The sequence below is a fragment of the Tachyglossus aculeatus genome, chromosome 24 (genome assembly GCF_015852505.1).
Source record: "Tachyglossus aculeatus isolate mTacAcu1 chromosome 24, mTacAcu1.pri, whole genome shotgun sequence".
Lineage (NCBI taxonomy): Eukaryota > Metazoa > Chordata > Mammalia > Monotremata > Tachyglossidae > Tachyglossus > Tachyglossus aculeatus.
In genome coordinates, this window is record NC_052089.1 from 26419493 (window position 1) to 26425025 (window position 5533).

Genomic DNA, 5533 nt, shown 5'->3' on the forward strand with positions numbered 1-5533 from the left:
TTGTTAGTATGTTTGGTTTTGTTCTCTGTCTCCCCCTTTTAGACTGTGAGCCCACTGTTGGGTAGGGACTGTCTCTATATGTTGCCAACTTGTACTTCCCAAGTGCTTAGTACAGTGCTCTGCACACAGTAAGCGCTCAATAAATACGATTGATAGATTGATTGGAAAGAGCCCGGGCTTGGGAATCAGAGGATGTGGGTCCTAATCCCAGCTCTGCCGCTTGTCTTCTGTATGACCTTGGGCAAGTGGCTTAACTTCTCTGTGCCTCAGTTACCTCCTCTGTAATATGAGGATTAAGACTGTGAGCCCCACGTGGGACAACCTGATTGCCTTGTATCTACCCCAGTGCTAGAACGGTGCTTGACACATAGTAAAGGCTTAGCATATACCTTTAAAAAAATAATAATAATATAACAAACACATTCCTTGCCCACAACTTAGCATACCATAGCTTAGCAGATACCTTTAAAAAAAATAATAATAATATAACAGACACATTCCTTGCCCACAACGAGCTTACAGTCTAGAGAGGTAGGCACTCCGTTAACATGAATGGATGATTACTACTATTCTATTTATTTTATTTTGTTAATATGTTTTGTTTTGTTGTCTGTCTCCCCCTTCTAGATTGCGAGCCCGCTGTTGGGTAGGGGCCGTCTCTATATGTTGCCAATTTATACTTTCCAAGTGCTTAGTACAGTGCTCTGCACATAGTAAGTGCTCAATAAATGCGATTGAATGAATGAATGACTGATTATATGACTGACCTCGTGAATGAAGGAAGACTTCCACTTAAATCTGGAGCCTAAATCTCCAGTGGCAGTTGACTCCCACCCGGGCTGTACTTTCTTGATTGGATTCTGCCTTTTCTTGATAAACGGCTCAGAGCATCTTCGCTTGTTTTAAGAAGTGACAGCCTTAGCCAGCTGATGGTATCTGGCTACTCTTCGCTTGCCTCTCTCCTATATCTGCCCAGAAGCAAAGATTATGTCTGCTATTCCCCACTGCGGTCTAAAGTCACAGTGTTCTTGGCAACTCAAGGTTTCCGTTGGTGAAGAGAGAGCTTGAATCCGACTGAGCTATGAAAATCCAATCCGAGGCCTAGCTAGCTGCCACATTCTCTTCTAGTAAAAAGAATCAACCAGCCTGTACAACACAAGAAGGATTTAATAATAAAAATAATAATAACGATGGTATTTGTTCAAAGCTTACTATGTGCCGAGCACTGTTTTGTTGATTGACTACTAAGTGCGTAGCATTAAGCTAAGCATCAGGTTCTCCCCTTTAGGGTATGAACCCTGTGTGAGAAGCAACATGGCTCGTGGATAGAGCAAGGGGCTGGGAGACAGAAGGTCAAGAGTTCTAATCCTGGTCCACCACTTGTCTGCTGTGTGACCTTGGGCAAGTCACTTCATGTCTCATGGATTTTCTATAATCCTCTGGTCTTGTGGCTCTGAAGCAGCATGGCTCTGTGGAAAGATCCTGGGCTTGGGAGTCAGAGGTCATGGGTTCTAATCCCGGCTCCGTCACTTAGCTGTGTGACTTTGGGCAAGTCACTTACTTTCTCTGTGCCTCAGTTACCTGATCTGGAAAATGGGATTTAGACTGTGAGCCCCATGTGGGACAACCTGATCACCTTGCTACCTACCCCAGGGCTTAGAACAGTAGTTGGCACAGAGTAATCGCTTAAGAAATGCCATAATAATAATAATAATCCATCCCTCTTTCCATTCCTCTTTTTCTTTCTGTTTAAGGAAAATCTGCAAATTTCCTTCTTTGGAGGCTACCCCCCTGGCCCCCGAGGGAAGGTAGCTTTTAGTTAAACCCCTGTGCTAAGCACTGGGATGGATACAGGAGAAGCAGATGGGTCACAGTCTCTTTCCCATGTGGGAAATAATAATAATTGTGCTATTTGTTGAGCGCTTACTCGGTGCCAAGCCCTGTCATAAGAACTGGGATCCTTACAGCATGGCTCAGTGGAAAGAGCACGGGCTTTGGAGTCAGAGGTCATGGGTTCAAATCCCAGCTCCACCAATTGTCAGCTGTGTGACTTTGGGCAAGTCACTGAACTTCTCTGTGCCTCAGTTACCTTATCTGTAAATTGGGGATTAAGACTGTGAGCCCCCCATAGGACAACCTGATCACCTTGTAAACTCCCCAGCACTCAGAATAGTGCTTTGCACATAGTGCTTAATAAATGCCATCATTATCATTATTATTATTATTATTACAAGAGAAGCAGATTTGAGGCCTATCTCTATCCCACATTGGGTCATATTCTAGCTTTTCCTTGCGGGGTGCCGGGGGACCCAAAAAACAGTCGGTCTTGAAGAATTGAAATTATGGACGTCTTGCAGGTGCAAGAGAAGCACTTGAATTTTAATCCGGCGTGACTTCACAGTGCATCCGTGGGAAAATCAATCAGAACAGCGCGGTTTGAAAGCTCGTTCGCAAGCATGTGAACCAGAAGACGGTCTGTTACCGACAGCAGAATGGCGTGGACGGTCTTCTATTAAATCGAACGGCTCGCGGTCAGGTTGACTGTGCACCCAGTGAGGCATCCGTTTCCCAAAGGGAGAGTTTTTCAACGGGTCAGTCACGTTTCAATCGATCAATCAATCGTATTTATTGAGCGCTTACTGTGTACAGAGCACTCACTGTACTAAGTTTCCAGGCCTCATGGTCCATGGCCGGTGGATTTACCACCTGGTGGTGCTGTGGATTAAATCAGGGAAAAAAGGAAAAGTTCTCTGCGGAGAAAAAGTCCCGCATTAAATTTGCAAATGCCTGTGTGAACTGTTTCCCCGCTCCCTCATTTGAGGAGAGATGCTTATGGCAGGAAAAGATGCTGAGAGTTGTTTGCAAAAAAAAAAAAAAATCTATTTGGTGCAAAGGAAAGACACGCTCTACGTCTCCCCGAATAATTCAAGATTCGAAATGGGAGGTGAAAACCTTGTTGGAGAAAATGCTCCCATTTCAGCAGGCCGGGGGAGATCTGAACCCCCCCATTGAGTTGTGGTTCTGCACCAAGCCCAGGGTCTGTTGTGGTGAATTAATTTCCCTTAGAGTTGTTGGGGAGAAATAATAAGGATAATAATAAAGATGGTATTTGTTAAGCGCTTACTATGTGCAAAGCACTGTTCTAAGCGCTGGGGAGGTTACAAGATGATCAGGTTGTCCCACGGGGGGCTCACAGTTTGAATCCCCATTTTACAGATGAGGGAACTGAGGCACATAGAATAATACTAATGATGGCATTTATTAAGCGCTTACTATGTGCAAAGCACTGTTCTAAGCGCTGGGGAGGTTACAAGGAGATCAGTTGTCCCACGGGGGGCTCACAGTGTTAATCCCCATTTTACAGGGTTACAAGGAGATCAGTTGTCCCATGGGGGCTCACAGTCTTAATCCCCATTTTACAGTGAGGGAACTGAGGCCCAGAGAAGTGAAGTGACTTGCCCGAAGTCACACAGCTGACAGTTGGCGGAGCCGGGATTTGAACCCATGACCTCTGACTCCAAAGCCCATGCTCTTTCCACTGAGCCACGCCGCTTCTCTAAAAACCAACCACGTGCCGAAACCCGGGATCGAACCAGGGACCTTTAGATCTTCAGCCTAACGCTCTCCCAACTGAGCTATTTCGGCCCCCAAGCGCTTAGTACAGTGCTCTGCACGCAGTAAGCGCTCAGGTTGAACACAGTCCCCGTCCCACGTGGAGCTCACAGTCTAATCCCCATTTTATGGATGAAGTAACTGAGGTAAGTAAAGCGATTTGCCCAAGGTCACACAGCAGACAAGTGATGGAGCTGGGATTAGAACTCAGGTCCTTCGGACCCCCAGGCCGGGGCTCTTTCCACTAGACCTGTTGTATTGTACTCTCCCAAACACATATTACAGAGCTCGGCATGCGGTGTCTGCTCAGTACAGGCCATTAATGGACTAAACTGATTTTACACTGGGAATTGCTTCTCCAATCTGGTGGATTCTCCTGGCTCTTAAAGTAAATTTTGAAACACCCAGGACGAACTTGATTCTCTCCTCCTCTTGACCTCTCTCAGCCTCTGAGAATCGAGACATTGGAAAAGATGGCAAAAAATGTGGGTCCCCTCCCCCAGGAAGCCTTCCTGGATTCATTTCTAGCCTCTCCACTCACTTTGGTACTTTTTGTCTACGAACTCTATTGCACGCTCCCAACCACTTAGTACAGTGCTCTGCACACAGTAGATACTCAATAAATACTGTTGATTGCAGTGACCGGTGTCAACTTCTAGCAATAGCTGCAAGACATTTCTGCCTCTGGCTGCTAGCCTTGAAATCCCAAGAAGACACCCGTCAGTGGTATTTATTGAGTGCTTACTATGTGTGGAGCCTTGCTCTAAGCGCTTGGGAGAGTACGTTACAAGAAAATAAGCGGACACGTTCTGCATTTTAAAAACTTGGTTGAAAGTTCATCTGTTCCAAGAGGCCTTCCCTGACTAAGCCCTCATTTCCTCTTTTCCCATTCCCTTCTGCGTCTCTCCTGAATTTGGATTTCCTGTCTTTATTCATACCTCCCTCACCCCCACAACTCTTAAGCACACATCTGTAATTTATTTATATTAATGTCCGTCTAGCCCATAAGCTCATCATGGGCAGGGAATGTGTCTACCGACTCTGTTACTCTCCCAAGCACTTAGTACAGTGCTCTGCACACAGAAGACTGGAAGCACCTTGGGGGCAAGGATCACGTCTGCAAACTCGTTCGCACTTGCCCAAACCTTGGTACAGTGCTCTGCAATAAATACGCTTGATTGATTGATTGATAGAGAAGCAGCGTGGCTCAGTGGAAAGAGCTCGGGCTTTGGAGTCAGAGGTCATGGGTTCAAATCCAGGCTCCGCCACTTGTCATCTGTGTGACTTTGGGCAAGTCACTTCACTTCTCTGGGCCTCAGTTCCCTCATCTGGAAAATGGGGATTAAGTCTGTGAGCCCCACGTGGGACAACTTGATTACCTTGTATCTACCCCAGCGCTTAGAACAGTTCTTTGCACATAGTAAGCGCTTAATAAATGCCATTATTATTATTATTATTCTAATTGATTGAAACAATAATGATAATGGTATTTAAGTGCTCACTATGTGCCAGGCACTGTACTAAGGCGCTAGGGTGGAAACAGCAAATCCATTCATTCATTTAGAGAAGCAGCGTGACTCAGTGGAAAGAGCCCGGGCTTTGGAGTCAGAGGTCATGGGTTCAAATCCTGACTTTGCCAATTGTCAGCTGTGTGACTTTGGGCAAGTCACTTAACTTCTCTGTGCCTCAGTTACCTCATCTGTCAAATGGGGATTAAGACTGTGAGCCCCCTGTGAGACAACCTGATCGCCTTGTAACGTCCCCAGTGCTTAGAACAGTGCTTTGCATATAATAAGCGCTTAATAAATGCCATCATCATTATTATTATTATTCATTCAATCGTATTTATTGAACGCTTACTGTGTGCAGAGCACTGTACCAAGCTCTTGGAAAGTACAATTCGGCAACAGTTGGACAGTCT

General features: G+C 45.7%; 1 non-coding gene across 1 annotated transcript; it reads right to left on the reverse strand.

Annotated features, from left to right (window-relative positions):
- Positions 1–3572: 3572 nt before the first annotated feature.
- On the reverse strand, positions 3573–3645 carry TRNAF-GAA. The gene has a single exon. It is a non-coding gene; the product is annotated as a tRNA-Phe (tRNA).
- Between the last annotated feature and the right edge of the window lie 1888 nt (positions 3646–5533).